General features: G+C 34.3%; 1 protein-coding gene across 4 annotated transcripts in view; it reads left to right on the forward strand.

Annotated features, from left to right (window-relative positions):
- Positions 1 to 6,000, forward strand: part of SGMS2 (sphingomyelin synthase 2) — a 49,951-nt gene that overhangs the window by 1,544 nt on the left and 42,407 nt on the right. For all 4 annotated transcript variants that reach the window (XM_053974992.1, XM_053974993.1, XM_053974990.1 and 1 more), the window contains exons 2-3: positions 1,766 to 1,825; positions 2,424 to 2,455. The gene's annotated coding sequence lies outside the window, so the exon portion shown is untranslated. The remainder of the gene's footprint in view (positions 1 to 1,765; positions 1,826 to 2,423; positions 2,456 to 6,000) is intronic.

Genomic DNA, 6,000 nt, shown 5'->3' on the forward strand with positions numbered 1-6,000 from the left:
TTGCAGACCAGATTTCTGTTGTTCCTGTGTTAGAAAATCTTCAGGTTGCCTACTTTCTGTTTTAATCTGTTTTTTTTTTCCACAGTTTATCTCATTTGCAGTTCTCTGTGATGTTCCCAACCTAAGCAAATTTGCACTCTTGGTTAAGATAAACATGCTACTTTGTGTTTTCACTTTAGAATATTATCCGCATATTTACCTCAATATGAGGTAAATCTCAGAGCTCTTCTAGTATACATTGGTCTACTGAAGTTTATGGAAACACCTTAACCAATCTGAATTATTTCAGCAAGGTGCTGGCTGAAGGATGCTTATGGTAAAGTTTTCCAGCAGGAGAGGACTTGATATTTACTATGTGACACAACTTTTCTTCTTTGCTACGTTTATAAGAAAGCTTTTTGGTTTATCATGAAAAGCTTGAGTAGCTTTTCATTAAAAAGCTTGGAAGTCATATGAAGCTTGGCTGCTAAGGATTTGAGGAAAGCTAAAAGAAAACGTTTGGCTTAAACACTGGATTGCAGTGGTGTGTTCTTGGAACAAGAACAAAAATATTTAGCTATTAAATGAAAATATTTTTAATTACAGAAAAAAACACAATGAGTTTGTGATGCCTGTTTGAAGCCTTGCATCTACAGAAATGCAGTAACAGTAAATTTCAAATGTTTCCGTCAGAAGGTTACTATGGGTTTAAAGGAATTCTTAGTGCAAATAATTCTACTGTATGTTATGAATTCTTCCTAATCTTAGTAGAAACTATGTTGCTGCATTTCAAGTAGTTCTGACAATTACTCTCTTGTCTCTGCAGGTAAAATTTGTACTATGAATCTAAAAATTACTAAAATTGTAGTGTAATGTGCATAGGTATGTGGCAGCATTGATAGACATGTCGTGCAGACATCCCCGTGTATCATGGTATTTTTTAAAAAGGAGGCATTTATAGGCAAGCTAACCTGAAGTTTAGTGTTTCTGCAATGGAAAGTTGCAGCTAGCAAAGAGCACACAAATTGTCTCTTCTGCAATTTTAGAAAAGAAGGGAGTAATACTGAACCAGTTTAAACCACTAAACCAAGTGCAATTACTCAAATAATTTACTGAGATTATTCAGGAGCATAAGTGGGGGTGCTTGTGAATGTGCCTTAGGATTTATCATACCCATCAGGAGTTCTCAGTTGCCAGGGAAGAGAGTAGAAATTTCCAATAGTATGGCTCTCCCTATACCATGTATATATTAAACTCAACGTTGAATTAATGGAATTGTGGCATGCTACTAATAGTGCATATCAGATCACCATCTAAAATTATTGAGAATATTTGAACTTTAATAAATGTAGCTATGAAGATGAAACAAAGATGACCCTCCACAGAGCTCAGAGAAAAACTTCAGGAATAATACTTTCCTTATGTCTTTCAATGTTCCTTATTAGATGGCTGAAGAAGGTATTTTTTGGAAAGCAATACTCCTCCAAATACTGATCCCACCTAAAAACTTCTCAACTTGGTAACTGGTGCAGCCAAAACATTATTTATGTGCACACTGAACAACTTTAAAAACAGTCAAGAGAAATGTTCTGTGTTGAAGAACACCACTGACAGCAATCCAGATTGTAAGATTTCCCTTTGAATACCAAAAATTAAGTGGGTGCTACAGACTGTGAGGAAAAAATTCAAATTGACTCAATTCAAAGTGAGAGACTGTTTGCTACTGTTTACTAATTTCAGTGCCAGATTATTTTAATTTGAAGCTGTACCTCATTGCCTCTTTCAGGACAAAGAAAATAAACTGCTTTTGACATGTTCTTCAGAAAACCCAGATCTGTCTGATAGGGTAAGTTTCATCTCATTTAACTTTGGTTGAGAATATATCAGAACTAAACTAGTTGCCTGCTCTTCTGCTGTAGTTATAAGAAAGAGAAGAGAAAATATTTATCTAAGCTTCTTTTGAATGGCATGTGTTAATTTCAGTCTTTTTACATTACGCAGAGAAAGCCCTACAGTAAATACCAACTAAATTTTCGAAAGCCAGACCAGACATGATGAATTTCATAGTCTGCAACTTGGCTGAATCTCTTTCATATGAAGAGTAACAATTTTGGAACACAGCTTTAATCCTTCAAGAGTTAGCTGCATGAATGTCTGTATATATATATATAAATATTTAACAATAAATAAAAGTATTTAATATATAAATATTGACTTTATAATGAAGAATATGTAGAACCAGGCAATCCAAGAGAAGTTTGCAATAGGGCATTTAAGTCAAGTAGTAAACCATAGCAATTTGAATAAGGTTGATCTATTTTTATCTTTATAAATGTGATCTATCTAAAGGCAAGTTACATAGGAGTTTATGAAGTAACTGAAAAATAAGGGGCTTTGTATTGTAGTAATTAACATAAATTTTATTCATCTCTTCCCTCCTGCAGGTCTTTCCAAACATGCTTCACTGAAATGGAGGGTGAGTAAAAACCAGTTCAACAGTGCAGCTTTAATTATAGTAACATGAATTGTATTATGTGAAAGCAGTACAGAGGGTTATGTTAGATCTGGAGCAATACATAACAGGAAAGTAAAAAAAAAAAAAAAAAAAAAAACACACCAAACAGCAACAAAATGGAACAGTACAGACTATGCTTGCAGATTCTAAACACTGAAAGACTCTCTCCGTAGCACAAATTGAAATCCTGAGAAGTTAATGGTGTCGAGGCATCTTGAGAAACACCTTTAAATTCAGCTGGTTTTCCGCTTTACCATTGTCACAGAGTAATAGTGTTTTATATGTAAGATTTTGTGATATATTTAATTTAATCCTAATCCAATGTTTTACTTGCTGTAGAAAGTGAACAGAAAAATTTGCACGTTGGTAACTAAGGTCACAAACCTGGTAGAGATATGGAGAGATATCTGCAGAGTTTTAAAGAGATACTCAAACTAGATTCAAATGAACTAGCTCAGCTACTGGAAACAGCGTAGCCATGGCAGCAAGCAGTTCATGACAGCTGTAGAAGCTGCCTGTAAAGGTAGGTAAATATTTGGACAACTTGCTGGCAGAGAGTTCTTGTGCTACAGCAGCTACTCTGCTTCAGCTATTTTATGTGCCACTCAGGATGACCTCAGCCTAAGGAGACGGCATAGTTATACCTGCTGGCAGCTCAATGCCTTGCACAATAGTCTTGGAAGCACTCATGAAAAAAAAAAAAAACAAATTTAAAACTCTACCAGTTCTTTATGAGTATCTATATAGAAATCTCTTGGTCAAGAGAGACTAACAGCTGCTTATTCCTAGTCTCAAGCTGTCAGTGCCTTTTCCCTCCCCAGTACTCAAGTATCCGCCATTATAGAGTAAGTGATAACAATTATCAGTGTATTCAAATAATATTACCACTTCTTGTATGTATGTGTTTCCTATAAACAATTTATTTTACATATTCATTTCATCATTCAGGTGAGCACTCCACAAACTTGGGGTTTTTTTCTGCACTGTTAAACTGAGGAGCCCAAGAAGACTGTTGACTTTGGCCAGTACTGTTTCAGAGCGTCCACTGAAAGCCTGATTCCATTCCTTTTAAAAACTGCAAATGTGAATCATTTCATTAAGTTGCTTTATAGTGCAGCCCCTATTCAGGGGAATAGACATGATAAGATGCCCTTCAATGTGTTGAAGGGTGTTAATCTCAAGGCTTTAGGACTGGTCATTTATTATCCACATGGTTTTGTTTCCTGCCCTGAAAGAATGTAACAGGCTAGTACTTCTGAGATAAAGGGACAGACCATTAAGGTGCCTTCTGAGGCCTGTCATGTAAACCTACTTTGCACCACTGCTTTTATATTCTGTGACTGAGGGTGTTTTTTACATGGTGACTGAGATATTACTAGCAACTGAATGATTGTTAGAAATCACTACAGCTAAGCCAGCAGACTTCACAATTCTACTGCCCTTAAAGTAGATTTCACTAAAGGTATTTTTCTAGAATCTAATTTGGTTTAGACATGAATAATGTAAAGAGGTCTTTTATAAGACACCACAAAAGATCAATTCAGATATAAACATACCCACTGCTGTAAATGCCAGCTACTGCAAAATGTCATAAGTGTTCCTTTTGCACAACAGATTCCAAACATATGTACCAATTCAATACAGATTATTTTCTTTAAATTATACAAGGTAGCCATTAATTAAATAGTTAATAGTGATTTTTTTTTCTTTTATTTTGCTTTTAGTTACAGAGTTAGATACATGAAGAAAAGAATAAGTTGCTCTTCAGTGCTCTGCTTAGGGAACAATAATGGCTATTCATTTTTCAGGGTTTATTTCTATTTTAAGTCTCTGTAAATATGCTAATAGTTAAAAACTGTATTTTCATAATGAGAGTAGTAAGATGTTTCATACTTACTTTGCCATATTTATGCTTTTATGTACTTAAGCACAAAAGAAAATTGGACATGAGGAAATGCGCTTATTTAGACGGCCTACACTTTTTGGCTCAAATGGCTTATTTGGTTACAAACAGGCAGCAAAATGCATAGGAAGGCCTTTGTCTGTGAATATTCAAGTTCTACAAAGTACATAGATTATCTTTATACTGTTATGATTCGACTTCCAAAATTAATATTGATGTGAAAGATTAGATGGCTCTGTCTAGAATTATTTGGATCTGAAGTTCTATGTATGAGATTTAAGTTTTATAACTGAAGCAACTCATCCAAACAGAATCCAGGAGAATCTAGGATACAGTGATGACCTAGTATTTAACCTGAAAATTTAATTGACAGTAATATGTAACTGGAATCTAACTTATTGATCTTAAAAAATGGGCAGAAACCAGTGTAAGTGATTAGTTGCAGTTAATAGCAACATCTTAAGACAGATTACATTTACCACACACATTCCTGTTTTTTACTGTGAAACCTCACAACAATTTTCTAGAAAAGGTATATGCAGTTTACTACCCATCACTACAAAATAATATCATAGTAAAGATTTGCCTTGTTCTAAAAATAGCATGAAATATAAATTTTTTAAAATGTTTTAAAGTTCAGAGAAAATAAATATTTGACTAGCCCAGCTTTGACAATGGTTTGGATTGTATGACCTCCAGAGATACCTTCTAACCTCTGCTAAGATTTAAAGAGAACTCTGTGGCCTAAATTACCTTATGTTTCAATCACAGGGAAAGATGGAAACACCTTAGACCAGAAAATTTATAAGAGAAAATGGATATTCCATACAAATTTATGTTTTTGTTTCTATGTGTACTATTTTAAAACCTGGTTTCCAGACTGACTGATTTAAAATACATTCTCTGATGTGTCTGTAACTGAGCTGCTCTGTATTAATTCTAAAAAAAGCATTTCTCATGGAAAGCTTGACCCAGAGTTAATTTTAGAGGTGCTAGCAAATGCTGCTGTTATAAAGCCTCTTTTCCTGTTTATGGTAGGAATGATCTCCTCTTTTTCTCGTACTTATTATCTTGCCAAAAACAGAGGTCATTAACAAGGTGAATCTCTGTTTTTTCAGTGCTGCTGTCAATGCAATTTTAGGAAATATCCACAACTGCTGTAGAGATGGAAAGAAACATTCATTTATTCAGTGTTTTTTTTCCTATTGCTGTTATTGATGTTTGTACTTGGTATAAGGAATGTCAAGGTGTTTTTTTAATTTTTATTTATTTATAAACTGTATAGGAGATATTGTTGAAACATAGAGGTCCCTACAATTTCCCTTATACAGTTAATTTCTGTAAACTGAGAAGGGGTTTTCTAAAAGCTGTAATGATTGCAACTAATACAAGTGTCCATCCATTAGGGCTTAGGATGCTATGGCCCATGTCTTAGCTGAGCTAACATTAGCACTACTTACAATACAAGCAATATACTTGTATATTAAAAAAACAACCAACCTGTTTATGAAATAGCCTGGGAAGTCAAAAGAATATATAAACTTTATCTTCCTAGTCAGAAACACAAGTACAGGCATACAGTCAGTTTTCCAGATCTTCACTT

The sequence above is a fragment of the Vidua macroura genome, chromosome 4, assembly GCF_024509145.1.
Source record: "Vidua macroura isolate BioBank_ID:100142 chromosome 4, ASM2450914v1, whole genome shotgun sequence".
NCBI classification, from domain to species: Eukaryota; Metazoa; Chordata; class Aves; order Passeriformes; family Viduidae; genus Vidua; species Vidua macroura.